The following is an 18,401-nucleotide window of genomic DNA, read 5'->3' on the forward strand; positions in this document are numbered from 1 at the left end:
ACAAAATGAGATATCGACTATAAGAATAAACGAATTTTTTTCGAATTTATTCACAATTAAGCGAATTTGCTCATTTTCGCAAAATTTTAGTTTTTTGTTTGATATATGTACATAAAATTGATTAGTTAATGTTCTTCTTTCGATTGATTGAATTTTTAAAATATTTTCCTCATGCTATTTACAAATTTTCATGTATATATTGCGATTTAATCGGCTCAGTAATTTCAACATATTTTTTATGTGTTAAAAAAAATCATGAAAATCGAAAACGGCGGAAATTGTTCAGATTTATGTAGTAGGAACATAATGAGTTTCTTTTCGAATATATTCACACTTAAATGAATTCTCTCATTTTCACAAAATTGTATGTACTTGCAAGCGTATACTTTGACCGAAAATTTTACATGTGTTTTGTTTCTGTTACAATAACATAAACTTAAGATAACATTTTATGAAAATGAGCCAATTCACTTGATTGTGAATAAATTCGAAAACAATAAACCGATTTTTATGATGGGTATCTCATTTTATTCACACTGCATGTGGCTATTGCATAAAGTAATAAATCTGAACAATTTCTACCGTTTTCGATTTTTCATGATTTTTTTTAAACAAAAACACTTGCTATTTTCACGTAAAAAATATATTTTTTGCTTCAATTTGTTATTATAACGTCGAAACTACCGCTTGAAATATGCGCAAATGTGTAAACAGCATGGGAAAAATATTTTTAAAATTAAATTACTCGAAAGAAGAACATTAACTAATCAATTTTACGTATATAGAACAAAAAATTAAAATTTTGTGAAAATGAGCTAATTCACTAGATTGTGAATAAATTCGAAAAAATCCAATAGATTTTTATGGTCGATATTTTGGTTTATTCCTACTATATATGGCTATCCCAATAAATCTGAATAACTACTGCCGGTTTCGATTTTTCATGATTTTTTTAAAACAAAAAATTTGCTATTTTCACTTAAAAATATATTTTTTGCTTCAATTTGTTATTACAACTCCAAAACTACTGAGCCGATTAAAATGCAATATATAAACGGCTTAAAGGTTATGTAAATCTAAATTTTTTGAAGTTTATTTTAATAATATCGGACTGACCATTTTTGAGTTATCATTAATTATGTGGAGAAAAGTCTAAAATATTTTTTTTTTTTTTAAAATTCCACCATACTTGTACTTAGGTAGCCATTAGGGTGGTTATTCAAGCCCATTTTTTGCTGTTAACCTGTGTAATGAATCATTAGCAAATATCTCGCATTTATCTTTAAAAACAAATTACCAAAAACTATTCGCTATTGTGAATACTCATGTTTTTCAAAATTCTCTATAATTTACCAAACATTTTTTTCGATTTGTGAATTTTTGATTGTTTGGTCGGGTGGGTGAATACAACAAAATGAGGTTTAAATAACAAAAATAAAAAAAAAAAACTTAGTTGGCAAATAATAATTCGCCGGGCGTTTGTTATAGTAAATAAATTAATATTGGCCATATAAGCCAGTGAGCCAGAATGATTGCGTATAAAAGTGAATTATAAATTTAATGATAAAATCATTACAAATTGTAATTAAGTCAAGACAACAGCAAACATTAATCGCCACATATGAGTGTAATAAATTCACACTTTATTGAATAATTATAATTAGTAATTTCAGCACTTGGATGTGTTTTTAAGGTGGCCAAATATGGCAAGTGATACTGAACAGCAAGAAGAGGGAATAGAAGAAAAGCCGATTTTTATATAGGAAACAGTGTTACAGAAAATTTATATTCCTAGCATTCCTAGAATAGCTTTTGGGGCAAAATCATTTCTGTTTTCACTAGAATACAAGCCTTTATCCAAACAATTGGCAACAAATAACAATAATTTATTTCACCCACACACTAACAATAAAGCAAAGAGTTAATTAAAATTGTGCCATTGCAAAATCCCTACAGCCCATTAAATGTGGCAAATCAAAAAGCCAGCATTACCTTAATTACTTGTTGATGAATATTATCAGCAGGATTACGATGATAATGATAATAATGTCCTTGAACAGTTTTTAATAAATAGATTTAGCTGTAGACTTATAAACAACAAGAACAATGATAATAAATGTAATAGAATTACTGTGGCGTCTGGCATTAGACAACAAGTCCTTAAGGGATCAAATTACATACAATCTTTAATCTGGTTCCCAATTCGATTTGTAAACCTTTTTATAATGAAACATTTAAACAAAAAATTAAACTAAGTAAATATACATATTGTTTAATATAATGGTTAAAGCAAGGGTTGTTATCAAAACTAGACCTTTCTAAATTAAAAGCAATTAGCAGAATAAATAGAAAAAGGTCGGCCACCTAAATAGGTATAAAAGAAAGAATATTAAATAAGTATCTAATAAAAAGGGATATTTTAAAATACAATATAATAGATTTAATAAGATGCTTAGATTCTTTATATAAATATCTTTAAGAGAAACATCATATGTCGTACAAATTTAGAAAATTCTCCGCATTAACTTTTTAAATTTCTTTATTAAGTTTTTAGTTTAACAAAAAACACTAAATGGTTTGGTATGACCTTTATTCGTTATTGTTGTTTTTAAATGGTTTGGTGTGAGATAAACAATTCATTTGTTCTTATTCTTAACAACTGTTATGATAACAATATGATAAGTATGAAGTAATGAAGTCTGAGTAACAGAAATGAGAATTTTTTTTTAAATTGTTATTAATCTTTTGATAAATTTTATATATTTAAGCTACGATTTGCATCAAATGCATTTTTGCGATTTATTTTTCATGTTCACAAATAAAAGTTACAAGCTGACTTTTACGAAAAAAAATAAATTACACAGTGCAACAGTGAAAAAAACACACGATCATGACTATATAGGTTCGACTCTACTACCAAAGGGTAGCAAAACCCTATACTCAGTTTGTCCATTTTGGTGACCGATTTTTTTTATGGGCCCCCAAAATTTCTGAAAATCAGTTGGGCCTCTAAAAAAGGTGTCATCAGTTTTTGGTTAACAGCTAATTCAGACTTTGTGATACGGCTTAACTTTGTATGGCAATAATATAGCTAAGATTCCGCCAAATAAATTTTGTAACAATTTTTTTTCCAAAAAATAGCTTTTTCGTGCACTTTTGTTGAAAAAATATATGAGTAAAAATTTGTTTTTTTACTTTTTTTAGAATAACTTCCAGGGTCTCCTAATTTTTCACTAACAATATTTAGCAAAGTTGTAGCTACGGTAAAGATGAATAATCTTGAGAACATATCAATCCATTCTGAACGTGTCTAGTCACTCTAAATAGCACATAAAGATCACTTTGTACCTTAACAATTTTCGTTTTTACTATTTTTTTACGCTAAAACAACAATTTTTTTTTAAAATAGTATGATCAAGTCCACACTTCTATGTTGTGCTGTATTATTTACTCGGCTGAGGTGTTCGGAATGGGGATCAGTGAGTGGACCCTCAATGTCACACATTTAAAAAAAAATCGCCAAAAAGCCATTTATGATCCGAATGAGCTGAAATTTAAAATGTAGATAGTCCTTGAGAAGGTCTACAAAAGTATGCTTTTATCTATAGGTATCTCTTTTAGTTCAAAAAATATTTAAGTTTAATTTTTTTTTTTAAATTTTGCTCGATCTTTTTTTTGTATTTTATATATGATTGGCCTACGAAAGGTCGAAATTTGTTTTTTATATACAACGTATATTTGCAATAAAATTCTAAAGAAAATAAAACAAACCTGATAACAATTATTTAGTCCCTATAAAAAGTTACACGCATCCAAAATTGAAGCATCTTTTATATATTTCAACTTTGTATGCGTGTGTTTTTTAAGTTTTTTCCCAAGTATTTTTTCTTTTATAAAAAACTAATTTTCTTCGTGGCTATATACATTTTTCTATGATCTGAACAGAGAACTTAATGCAAAAACGTATAAAGTAAAATTTGACTAACTTAAGCGGACATTGTACCCCCCAGCCCTATCCAAACTTGGCCAATTTTGAAACAAAATTTTAGGTTTGAGTAAAAAATTCTAAAAACGCAAAGCACCGATCCTCAAAAGCTCGTAATATTTGTATAGACCAATATATTGTTTATATACATACAAAACGCTTTTACTATCATGCTGTAAATAACGTCAAAGTGGGCTATTTTCTAAAAAAACTTGGTTTTTGGAACACATTTTCCCCGTTTTAGGAATTTCGATGTTTGAAAGTAAAGAATGGCCACATTAGTGATGCCATTGACTTAAGATCTATATTACATTTAGATCTATATTACTTCCAAATTTTATTGTGATGTCTGTAACTGTTCAAATTTTACATTAATTCAAAGTTTTTATTTTTCTTGATGGAAAATCACCATTTTATAATATAGTTAGTTTTTAAGGTAAACTACGTCCGAAAAAACACAAAATTTATTCATTTCACTAAAATGTCAATCTCCAAGTCATAAGGTTTCCATCGATATCAAAAACTTCTATAAAAAGCTTATATTTACTCTTCAGAAGCTCCACATACCTTGCCCACTTTCAAAAATTTTGATGTTTTTTCATATCTTGCATCAAGCCGGTCTTGCGTGATCAAGATTGGATAAAGTGATGCGCCCGGATCATACCGATAATGATTTGCCCATTCTTCGTTATTCCAGCACAGTAGAGAAGTATACACTCGAACATACATTTTTAACAAAAAATTTTTGTTTTAGAGTCAAAAAATAGTAAAAAACTAAAATTTTTAAGCTACAAAGTGATTTTTGAGAGCTATTTAGAATGCCTAGATATGTTCGGATTGCATTGATATGTTCACAAGAGTTATTCAGATTTACCGTAGCTACAACTTTGCAAAATATTGTTATTGAAAAATTAGGAGTCCCTGGAAGTTATTCTGAAAAAAGAAAAAAAAAATTTTTTTCTTCCTATATTTTTTCAACAAAAGTGCACGAAAAAGCTATTTTTTCGAAACAAATTTTAACAAAATTTATTTGACGGACTCTTAGCTATATTATTGCCATATAAAGTTAAGCCGAATCGCAAAGTTTGAATTAGCTGCTAACCAAAAACTGATGACACCTGTTTTAGAGGCCCCACTGATTTTCAGAAACTTTGGGAGCCCATAAAAAAAAAATCGGTCACCAAAATGGACAAACTGAGTATAGGGTTTTACTACCCTTTGGTAGTAGAGTCAAACCTATACTGTCATGATCTTGTGTTTTTCCAAAAGTCTTCATTTGTTGCATAGTGTTATAAATCACTCATCCAGATCATTTGTGTTTGTTTCTTTTCTGTTTCTCTCAAACCCAAACCTAAAATGTTCTCGAATAAATCATTCTCTCAGTGATATATCACAAAAAATTATTTTTAAATGGCTGCGAATGAGAATTTACCATTGAAATGAAAGTGAACCCATTATTTTCGGTCTCTGGTTGGCACTTTTTGGATTTTCGATGCTGTTAAAGTCAGAATTCTTCTCTGTCATCCATATAGATGGAAAATCGGTAAAACCCAATTGGTAAATACCCGGTAAAATGGGTAAATTGGGTAAAAACGGGTAAATACTCAGGTGTTTACTAAAAATGTGGGTAAAAACTATCTTGAAGATTATGTGGAGTAGAAAAACATTGGATGGTTCAAGAAAATGATTTTTTTTTATTTAATTTTATAAAGCAAAAGAATTGTATATAGTAGTTGTAAAAAAAGGCATGAAGACTTGTGGATGTTGATTTCTGTTGATAAGCTCCGAACAAAAACAATATCGGGCTTAGAAATTAAAAAAAATAATAACGCCTTCATTGCGTATATTGCTGCAGCTATTTCACTGCAAATGCAAATACCTCGATGATTTCAACTGTGTATTAATGTCAGTTTGCATTTCCATGTAAAGTTTATTCTTTTCTACTTGGTAAAGTCCTGGAAAAATTGTACCCAAAGTGGGTGATTCACAATTGAAAAGGGTGCCCCGGAAACAATAATGGCCTTGGCTAGTTTCTCATTTAGGCTTTCAGTAATTTTTGGGCAGGAGTGTGAGAGTGAATTTGGAGAATTTGAAGAACTTACACTATCACTGCATTCAAATGAATTCGCAGTTAAAACTGTTTCGGTTGTTTTACCAATTTCCTTTTTGGCCATACTAGGACATGTTAGACAATTTATTAAATGTTTGGACATATACTTTCTCGCGGAATTACAAATTTAATTAGCCTTTCTGAAAGTTTTTTAGTTTCTAATATGAATAAAAATTATTTCAAAAAAGATTAAAAAAAGAAATATACCTGGTATTTAGCCAGTATTTACCCATACATCGGGTAAATACCGGGTAAAATCCCATCTATAGTCATCCAAAAACTAACAATTTTATCAAATTCTAATAACTTTTAACGCTAACAAAGTTGGACTATTGTCCCCTCTCCCTATGTAGATCCACCAAAAAGGGAGTTTTGGAAATTCACAGGTTTAGGAGGTTAAAAGGGACAACTTCGGCAACTTTGTATCTTCTAAACTAATAGCGATACAGACAATATTGAAAATGCATCCTCACCAGAAAGGATTTGATACTTTTTATACCCTTCACCATGAGTGGCAAGGGTATACATAAGTTTGTCATTCTGTTTGTAATTTCTAGATTTTTCATTTGCGACCCCACAAAATATATATATTCTGGATCGTTATAGATAGCGGAGTCGATATAGCCTTATCCGTCTGTCCGAAATTAACTTCCATAGCTCCAAAATAACTTACATACACGGTTCATACATCAATATATCGGAAATTCTTCCGGCTCGATTGCCATTTAAAATCGACGAAATCGGTAGACAAATGGTTGAGACATGAGGAAAAAACCGGGACAACCTCGATTTATGTCTGGATTATTATGTCATTGATATAGACAATATGGATATCTAATGAAAGATATTTCAAAGTGCATTGCAACGATGTAGATAAGGCAAGTAAGTTGGACCTACAATGGGTCAAAATCGGGAAAAATATTTTGAACCCGAATTTTTTTTTCATCAAAAAACTAGTTTTGTCACAAATTCTTTTTGCAAAAAAAAAATTTTAAAATTAAAAAAAAAATAAAAATAATTTGGAAAAAACTTTTTTAAAAAAAATGAAAAAACAATTTGGAATAAAATTCATTTTTTTGTTTACCTAAAAATATTTAAAAAAAGATATTTTAAAGTATAATTTGGTGATGGGTATATAAGAAGACCCCAGCTATCTTCGGGATTCAAATCTTCAATAATTCTGTCAGACTTGATTTCGAGAAGTTTGCTATTTAAAATCAGCAAAATCGGTCCACAAATGGCTGAGATATGAGGAAAAAACCTCGATTGTTTTACCTATTTTTGACCTATATCTGGATTACTAAGTCATTAATATAGACAATATGGATATCTAATGAAAGATATTTTAGTTAATGTCGTTTGACGTATATCAAAATCGGAAAAAATATTTTTTAAACCGATTTTTTTTCATCATAAGATTTTTTTCGCTAAATATTTAAAAAAATGGAAAAATAAAAAAAAAAATTTTTAAATTTAAAAAAATAAATTTTTAAAATTTAAAAAACAATTCGAAAACTTTTTTTTTCCAAAAAATGGAAAAACTGCAAAAAAATAAAATTTGTTTACCTAAAAATATTTAAAATTTTTATTTTGAAGTAGAATTTGGTGAAGGGTATATAAGATTCGGCACGGCCGAATATAGCTCTCTTGCTTGTTTTTAATTCAAACCTTTTAGGAGAGAAAACGGATAAAAAAAGTATTTTGGTACTTTTTTGCTACCCTATGTATATTTTAAACCAATAAACATAGAAATACATATGAAATCGTAATCTTTACTTATTAAAAATAACAAATATAAGTTTGGTACTTTTTGGAAATTCGAAAAGTTTTATTTATTTTTGGTACTTTTTTCATAAAATAATATTTTCGTATAAATAGACATATGAATATTTTACTACGATACTGAAATTTATTAAAATAAAATTTGTTTCATTTTAATGGAGAGAAAAAAGTACCAAAATTTATTGTATTCGAAATTATTAAGCCCATTTTGTTACAATCTTAAACATTGATTCCTGCAGTCATGCAAAAATTAACAAACAGGGTGCTATTTGGAAATCGTGTTGAAAGTGTAGACAAATCTAATTAAAATCAATCTGTGATCACTCATATTTTACTTTTAAATCGATTTTTATTGTAAAAGACCAAAATATTGGGTGAAAGTCTTAAAAGTGCGGGATAAAAATTGTTGTCAAACTCTTGCAAAATCATTGGGAACTACTCTAGCAGCAATTGCAAAACGTTTGCGAGCAGCAGGATTCATCCAAAAGCATCCGTTAATGGCTTGATTCGTCCTTGGCCTCAAGAGATGAGCATTTCTTTTGGCTCGGAATCCATATGTTGCAAGAAAGATGGGAAAAGGTCATAGCTAACAAGTAAGAGAGCTATATTTGGCTGTGCCAATTTTTTCAAAATTTTTTTATAGGAATTTTTTTTTAATTTTTTTAAAAAAACGTTTTTTTCAATTTTTTGTCCAATATTGTTGGAAAAAGAAAAAAATGTTTTGATAAAAAAACTCGGGTTAAAAATATTTTCACCGATTTTGAAATATCTGTTTTTATTAATGACTTAGTAATCCAAATATAGATTAAAAATAGGCCAAAAATCGAGGTTGTCCCGGTTTCCTTATATCTCAGCCATTTATGAGCCGATTTTGTCGATTTTAAATAGCAACCGAGCCGGAAGAATTCATATATGTAAGTTATTTGAGGGCTACGGAAAGTTAATTTCAACATACAGACGGATAGACGGACAAAATGACATGGCTATATCGACTTCGCTATCTGTAACAATCCAGAATATATAAAGGGTTTTTCAACAGGGACGCTACAAAAATAGACCGATAGGGACAGCAAATGACGCCATATTTTTTGCCGCTGTTTTGACATTTATCTTCAGTAAGGTTTGCCATTTCATGATGGAAAGATATACGAGCCAACAAAGAGTCGAAATTATTAAACTTTGCTACTGAAATTCGGAGTCAGAGGCCTCAACGTTAAGAGTGGATTTTCATCGAAAAATCATCTTCAGCGATGAGGCTCATTTCTGGATGAATGGCTTCATCATTAATCAAAATATAAGTTATTGGTCAGACAGCAACCCACACTTACTCCATGAGTCATCATTGCATCCCGAACAAATTACGGTTTGTTGCGGTTTATGGACCGGCGGCGTCATTGGGCCGTACTTCTTTCGTGATGATCAATGAATAGGAATCGCTACAGTTTAATGATAACAGAATATTTTTGGCCCCAATTGGATGATATGGACTTGGAGGACATGTAGTTGCAACAGGATGGCGCCACAAGCAACACAACGAATGTCACAGTCAATTTATTGGAAATCAAGTTTGTAGAACGTGTTATCTCACGAAATGGTCCAGTCGATTGGCCGCCTCGATTAGACTATTTTTTGTGGGGCTACGTCAAGTCTATGGTCTATGCCAACAAGCCAGGGACGATTGATGAACTTCGTACGAATATCGAACATGAAATTGCAGCAGTATCGGCTGATTTATGCTTGAAAACCGTCGAAAATTGGGTTCAGCAAGCGTGCCCGTGGTGGCCATGCAAAATAAATCGAGTTCCATACATAATGGCATCGAACGTACTTTCACAGGAAAAATGAATTTCATTGATATCCAAAACCGTTTTTGTTTTATTTAAAAAAACTTTTGTAGCGATCTTATTGAAAAAGCCTTTATATACTTTGTGTTGTCACAAATGTAACATTGTGAAGAGTATAAAAATTTGGTATATGAGATGTGAATACAATTTTCAGCATTTGATTTTAAGATGACTTACAACAAACAGTTTAAATTAAAGGCCTCCCTACTGTCAACTGTCTTATAATTTCATTATTTATCAGTTTTAATTTTCAGTTGACATTTAAATGAGTTCAAAATGTAATAATTTCATTTTTGAGCCAAAAAAAAATAAACTGAAATTATGAAAAGCTAAAAGTACACTCTTCATTATTTGTGTTCCAGTTAATGTTGTTAAAGGACTTGTGTCGTGTTCGTTTTGTGACATCAATTTAATGACATCATTTTTCTGACTTACTCATTTTTTTTTTGTCATATTTCATTCAATGACTCTGTTTTTTTATTTTCTTTATAGTCTTCTATTGTGGCAGTAGTTATGGTACTTTAAAAATTATAACCACTTGAAAATTACCATCATTAAAAGAACAAAGAAAAAAGAAAGAAATAAAAATTAAAACTAGAGAAACATATTGAGATGGAGTGGTTAAGTTTCATTTGAAACATATTTACAGTTTTAATTCTTTTTTAAAAGTGGGGAAGGTTAGTGAAAGAAGAGATGTGAAATTCTTAGACTTTTTTTGTCCAGACCTTGCTCTGTCCGTTTACTATTTGTTTTGATCGAAGCAGAACGCTCTCTATATCTTGTATACGCTTCACTTTGGAACAGAGTATCCGAAATTGGCTTGATTCGTTATTGGCCTCAAAAGATGAGCAGTTCTTTTGCCACGGATACTTCAAATCTCTTAATTTAATCACTAAAATCCTAATTTCTTTTCCATAAGCCATCCTTCCTTAATACATATATCTTATAGAATTTAATATGAGTTGCAAAACCAAAATCCAAAGAAAAACCATTTTTGCCCTTTTTCTTTACCACCCCATGCAAACCAGTAAGAAGTCTTTTAAAGTAGAAATATTTGTTTTGCTTGTTTTAATGAAATTTCTGTAAATATTTAAGCAGGAAAATGTATTTAATCTGTGCATAAAGGACAAGAGCGATGATGCATTTAATATTATGAAATTGTAATAAAAATATTTATATTCTTTCGCTAAAACTATGAGCCATGAAGAGGCCACAATATCTAATAAATTGCGCGCTTTCAAATATAAATATTTGTGGTAGCAACAAGAAAATTCATGGAAATTATTTGTAAATATGTTGCATTGAAGATAGTTTGAATGAAATTGCAAAAATTTAATAAATTATTTTAAAGAAATGGCAGCAGTTTTCTTTAGAGCAGCATCTCAAGGCGTATGATTATTTAGTAATAAATAATCATACGCACTGAGGGCCTAATACTAGAGGTATGTAAACAAATCTTGTCGTAACAAGATTGTAAATGGTAAATTTTTAGAATATGGAGTAGAAAATGTATACATATTAGTCGCTATAAAGAGCACAATGTGGTCATTTGCTTAATAAATAGTTTTATATAAAGCCATTTTAAGCTTTTAAATCAATATAACAAGCTAAACTCATCTTTTGATCCTATTTTGACGGGCCCCAAAGCTTTAATATTGCTTTTCACTGCATGTCAACACAGTTCAATATTTTTTTTCTATTTAAATTTACATCATAAAAGTGTTTTCTATATTCCTCAACAACACGTGTGTTTAAATTTTTTCCCCATATTTTTTGCTTAATAAAAAACAAACAATGTATCTGAACCCATCACAAAAATTTGACAGCAAAAAGGAAATGTTTGAATGTTGGCTGGGGATGATGTTTCCTTACAAAGATTTTAATGCTAGACTGTTATTTCCGGTAGACAATATTAAATTTTATAACAAACTAAGGTCATGTTTGGAATAGTCGACAAAATAGTGTTTCAAATCATTAATAAAGGCCATAAATTTAAAAGAAGAAATCTTAGAAATCATCAAACAATGTTTAAGAAAACCCTATGAGCAGACAAATCTTTTTATCTCATATTCCACAAAAAAAGTCTGCTTAATCTTGTTTTATTTAAAACTATTTAAAAAAATGACAATGATATATTTAATATATGGGGCATTTCATGTCAAGTGAACCAACTTTTGAAATCGATGTCTTCCGATCGGGATGAAATTTGCACCAAGGTTAGCTCTATTGGATAGTAACTCAGACACAATTTTTCAACAACATCGGTCGAGAACTCTCTGAGTTATAGGGGGTAAAATTTTGACAATTTGGTCAAACAGGGGTTTTTTCTTATCCATGTAACTTATTACCTATTGTTCTTAGCAAAATGTGTCCCAAATAGTATAGATAGCTATTTCTTCGATCTTTCGAAAAAAAATATTTAAAAAAAAAAATAAAAAATTTTTAATATTTTTTTTCCGAAATCAAAAACTTTTTTGACTTTTTTTTAAAATGGGTCCTTTTTCTTATCCATGTAACTTATTACCTATTGTTCTTAGCAAAATGTGTCCCAAATAGTATAGATAGCTATTTCTTCGATCTTTAGAAAAAAAATATTTAAAAAAAAAAATAAAAAATTTTTAATATTTTTTTTCCGAAATCAAAAACTTTTTTGACTTTTTTTAAAATGGGTCCTTTTTTTTTTTTTTTTTTTTCTTAAAATAAAGTTTAGATATTTTCCTTGAACACCTACTTGGTCGCTTAGTGGGATGCGAGTGGGATATCTATCAAAATAAATATTTTGTAACTCAAAACATAAAATTTTTGACTTTTTTTGCAAAATCAAAAACATTGTTGACTTTTTTTTTCAAAATGGACCCTTTTTTAATCTTTTTTTTTAGGTCAAACAAAAGCTTAGATATTATCCTTGAAGACCCTTTTGGTCGCTTAGTGGGATGCGAGTGGGATATCTATCAAAATAAATATTTTTTAACTCAAGACTTACAATTTTTGACTTTTTTTTTTGCAAATACGATTTTTTTTCCAAATGGGCCCTTTTTTTAAAATTTTTTTTGTAGTCAAAAGAAAGCTTAGGTCCATTCCTTTAAGATATTTTTAGTCCCTTAGTGGGATGCGAGTGGGATATCTATCAAAATAAATATTTTGTAACGCAAGACATACAATTTTTTAATTTTTTTTTGCAAAATCAAAATTTTTTTCCAATATGGGCCCTTTTTTAATTTTTTTTTTTGCTCAAAAGAAAGCCTAGGTCCATTCCTTTAAGATATTTTTAGTCCCTTAGTGGGATGCGAGTGGGATATCTATCAAAATAAATGTTTTAACACAAAAATTGTATGTCTTGAGTTACAAAACATTTATTTTGATATATATCCCACTCGCATCCCACTAAGCGATCAAAACCATCTTAAAGGAATAGGCGTAAGCTTTCTTTATAGCAAAAAAAAAAAATTACAAAAAGGGCCCATTTTAAAAAAAAGTCAAAAAAGTTTTTGATTTTGCCAAAAAATCAAAAATTGTATATCTTGAGTTACAAAATATTTATTTTGATAGATATCCCACTCGTATCCCACTAAGGGACCTAAAAAAAAATTTTTTATTTTTTTTTTTAAATATTTTTTTTCGAAAGATCGAAGAAATAGCTATCTATACTATTTGGGACACATTTTGCTAAGAACAATAGGTAATAAGTTACATGGATAAGAAAAAACCCCTGTTTGACCAAATTGTCAAAATTTTACCCCCTATAACTCAGAGAGTTCTCGACCGATGTTGTTGAAAAATTGTGTCTGAGTTACTATCCAATAGAGCTAACCTTGGTGCAAATTTCATCCCGATCGGAAGACATCGATTTCAAAAGTTGGTTCACTTGACATGAAATGCCCCATATATATAAAAGACTTATTTGCAAAACATATTTACTCCATAACATATCTAGTGACATTTCTTTAATACATAGTGCTTTTTATATGATATTTCTAAAGAAATTTATTTTGTATTGAATTAAAAATGCGGGATTTAAGATAGACGGCATATATTTTGAACGCGGTTTTTTTAATAATTTATATGTGTTTCATTTATTCTCATTTTGTTATTGAACATTATAGCTTAAAATAACAAAGTTTATTTTGCTTCGAAAATGTAGAATTTTGTAACAACAAAGCGTCATATGTGGCAAGTTTTGCTTTATTTCGGGTTACAATTTTTTTTTCCGATTTTGACCCATTGTAGGTCCATCTTACTATGGTCTTATATACGTCGTTGCAATGGACTTTGAAATATCTATCATTAGATATCCATATTGTCTATATTAATGTTTTAGTAATCCAGATATAGGTCAAAAATCGAGGTTGTCTTGGTTTTTTCCTCATATCTCAGCCATTTGTGGACCGATTTTTCTGATTTTAAATAGCAAAATTCTCGAAAGCATGTCTAACAGAATTATTGAAGATTTGGATCCCGAAGATATCTGGGGTCTTCAGAAAATTGATTTCAACAGACGGACAGACAGACAGACATGGCTTAATCGACTCCGCTATCTATAAGGATCCAGAATATATATACTTTATAGGGTCGGAAATGAAAAATGTAGAAATTACAAACGGAATGACAAATTATATATACCCTTCTCACGAAGGTGAAGGGTATAAAACAGCGAGCTGCAGTGAGCTCTCAAATGAGCTCTCTTGTTTTTGTTTTCACATGTACGCAAGAACACACTTTGTATAAAAACAGTCAGTCTCGCATGAGCATTGATAGAAGCAGGTTGTGTTACGCATTTATGCTTGTTTATTTCATTATTTCAGCTATTTGTTTTTGCCAGAGAATAATACTCATACAACTACAATATCTAAAAACTGTAGTGGTGTGAGTTTGCATTTCGCTGGTATAAAAACAATATACATACGAAAAAAAATTTTTTTGGTGAAAAAAATTTCAGGTTAAAAACTATTCCCGATTTTGAACCATTGTAGGTCGAACTATGGCCTTATATACGTCGTTGCAAGGGTCTTTGAAATATCTGTCATTAGATATCCATATTGTTTATATTAATGACTTAGTAATCCAGATATAGATCAAAAATAGGCCAAAAATTTAGGTTGTCCTGGTTTTATCCGTATATAGCAGCCATTTGTTGGTCGATGTTCTCGATTTTAAACAGCAACCGAACCGGATCTATAGCGGATATATTGATGTATGAATCATGAGGGCTGCTGCTATCTGTAACGATCCAGTATATATATACTTTGTGAGGTCGCAAATGAAAAATGTAGAGATTACAAATGGAATGAGAAACTTATATATACCCTTGCCACACCCATTGCTCACCAAAACTTATGGTGAATGTGTTCTATCGGTTTCAACGTGTTTCGGTGGTTCAGAAGGGGTGATTTTGACAAGGAGTATAAAGATGACCCAGGCCAGCCAAAAAACTTTGTAGACCAGAATTGGAGGCATAACTTAATGAAGGTTGTTGTAAAACTCAACAAAAGCTTATAAAATCATTGAAAGCTACTCGAGCAGTAATTTCAAAACCTTTGCGAGCAGCAGGATTTATCCAAAAGCAGGGAAATATGGTACAATACGAATTGAAGCCTGGAGATCTTGAAAGACGATTTTACATGTCGACAATTAAGCTTGAACGGTATAAAAGAAAATCATTTTTGTGCCGAATCATCAATCACCCGAAGCTTATGTAAAACCCGGCCAACCAGCCGAATTGATACCAAAGCCAAATATCCATTTGGTGCGAGCAAAAAGGTCCTATATAGTATGTACCGAACGCATCTGATTCACTTATAGCGAGAATTGTCCGAAAAACGACCACAATATACGCTCGGCTAAATGTTGCAATACCTATTTAAAAGCAATTAGAATGAAGAAGTTGGGAAGTTTTTCCTCAATCGCTTTATAGTTCAGACCGTGCCCCGTCTGACTACTTTTTGTTTCGATCGATGCAGAACGCTCTCTCTAGGATACGTTTCACATATTAGCTATTGGCTTTGATCGTTCTTGGTCTCAAAATATGAGTCTTTTATCTCGGAATCCATATGCTGCCAGAAAGATGGGAAAAGGTCATAGCTAAGACCGAGATAAAAAATTCATCTTTTGGCCAATACTTTAATAAATTTATATTGTACAAATGTTTCAAAATAAAGCTAAAATTTTATAAAAAAAATTGTCCTAAATTCTTTTGAGGATCCAGAATATATACTTTTTGGTTTTACGACCAACACTTCGATATGTTACACAGAAAAAACTATTTCTTAAACCGTTTCAATTCAAATATTTGTCACATATTGAACTGGTTTCAATTATTTCATAATTAAATCAAGTATTCATTTGCTCAAAAACTAAATTTCTTGATATTTTCTATTGAATTTTGAGTTTTGAATTTGATTATTTTGACAATTGAATATACAATTTTCGTTATTTGTTGAATTTCAAATACAACAATTATTGAATAGATAATTTTCGTAATTGAAAACACATTTTTGTTATTTTTTGTGTTTCAATTACGAAAATTATCTATTCAATAATTTTTGTATTTGAAATTCAACCAATAACGAAAATTGTATATTCAATTGTCAAAATAATCAAATTCAAAACTCAAAATTCAATAGAAAATATCAAGAAATTTAGTTTTTGAGCAAATGAATACTTGATTTAATTATGAAATAATTGAAACCAGTTCAATTTAGGATAAATGTTTTGAATTTTTGTTAATTCAAATCTAATAGAAATTGTTTTAAAACATTTTTTTTCCATTCAGTAATGTTATGCTTTTAATTAATTAATAACTGATAATTCATTCTTTATTTAATTAATTACATATTGAACACAAAAAAATATAACCATATACGGACACCCAGTTTTGCCCTGAGTCATGCACTTTTTTATGGGCCCCCAAAGATTTGAGGCCTAGGTGTCATTTTTACAAAAAAGGCTCATTCATATCTTGCAAACAGTTCGGAATTTTGATTTACTTTCTGAGGCAAAGTTGTAGCCCTTGTCTTTGGGAGCCACGTGTCTTTTTTTGGTCTTTTATCACATACTGCTGTCCTTATATGGTTATATTTCCATGACTTAACAAATTACACACAGTGTTATTGAACCGTGAACACATATCCATTACAGAAAAGCCTTAAAAAATTAAAAAAAAAAATCAAAATGTTGTCATTTAGTTCTGTTTAAACCATTTTTAAAAATAATTTCTCGTTAAAGCAACTAGTTAATCATTAGTTAAGTTTTTTGTTGATAAAACAAACTGGAGTTAATCACTTTGTCTAACAAACCATCCATATGTACAAAATTTGTTTAAATTCCCTTTTTAATGTTAAAACGTTCGTAGTACAATGATGATAAATGTCCTTGACTATACAGAATTCTCAGTAGGTGTTGTAAATGCACGAGCTTGATAACATTTTGCTGAGTAAATGTGTCAGTCAGTCAGAAATGGAAAACACGCTGATACGTAGACATTTGCAAACACTTGTGGATAAATCTTATATATAAATAGGGCACACGTTTTTTTGTGGTACACTTTTAAATATATATAGATAGCAGAAATTGCTTAAAAATTTTTTCTATAAAAGTGGTCAAAAACGTTTTAAAAGTGGTCGAATTTCGAGCACCGGCCGATCTTAATATTCATTAAAAGTCGAATATATTTAATACTCTTTTTACACTCTGTTCAAGTTCAAAATACAAAACTGATATACGTGAAATTGACCTAGAATGATGAAGTTTGGTATTATAAATCAGTCAAATCCCTATAGTAGAAAAATAGTTACGAAACTGTTTTGTATGAGTTATCTTATTATTGTAATATTGTTTGCTGTTGTATTTTGAATTTGTTCGTGGGAGTACAGTAATTTGCGCAATTCTATTTCTAGTAGTTCTTAGCTGCAGGGTATTTCAGATTCGGCTAATCCTATCCTTATTTCAACTACAACTTATTAGAATATAACTTAAGTAATTATTGTACATGTTATTTTCTACGTGTCTCTAGAGGTTCAAGTTTAAGCGGGAAAGTTGATGCTGACGAATGACAAGGGAAGAAGAATAAAAGGAACAAAAACTGCAATAAGATTGTAAACTAAATAAAATAAAATTTTTAATCAAATCTGTTATTTCTAAGCTGCTGAAAAGATTGACATGAATTTGCACTAAGTTGTAGCGGAGGAGTATTCGAGGAAAATGAGCGAATTCACTTAATTGTGAATAAATTCGAAAAAAATCCATCGATTTTTATGACCGATATCTCATTTTGTTGCTATTATATGCGGCTTTCCGATAATGCAATAAATCTGAAAAATTTCTGCCGTCTTAGATTTTTCAAGATTTTTTTGTTGAAAAAATCCATAAAATGGATCGTAATCCATTGTAATGGATCACGCAAAATTAGGTTATTCTGCGATTTGGATCGCGATCCATCAATACTGTATGCTACACGTTCAATAAATATCGCGATACTGGATCGCGGTCAATATATATTAAACGTATAGCAGTGCCCTAACAACTCTTTATTTATTTAAAAATGTACAACAACAGAATCACTCAATGTATTTTTATACACGTTTATAAATTCTCAGAAATACAGACACACTTTATAATGTACATGAATTCACTTGAAAAACACAGCACACTTTAAGGCACTCAGTTGATGTTTATTCGAATATCG

At 30.0% G+C, this 18,401-nt stretch overlaps 1 protein-coding gene across 1 annotated transcript in view; it reads left to right on the plus strand.

The window, feature by feature from the left end:
* Window positions 1-18,401, plus strand: part of LOC135956021 (atrial natriuretic peptide receptor 1) — a 395,833-nt gene that overhangs the window by 183,666 nt on the left and 193,766 nt on the right. The gene's annotated exons all lie outside the window — the stretch shown is intronic.

Source organism: Calliphora vicina, chromosome 1 (genome assembly GCF_958450345.1).
Source record: "Calliphora vicina chromosome 1, idCalVici1.1, whole genome shotgun sequence".
NCBI classification, from domain to species: domain Eukaryota; kingdom Metazoa; phylum Arthropoda; class Insecta; order Diptera; family Calliphoridae; genus Calliphora; species Calliphora vicina.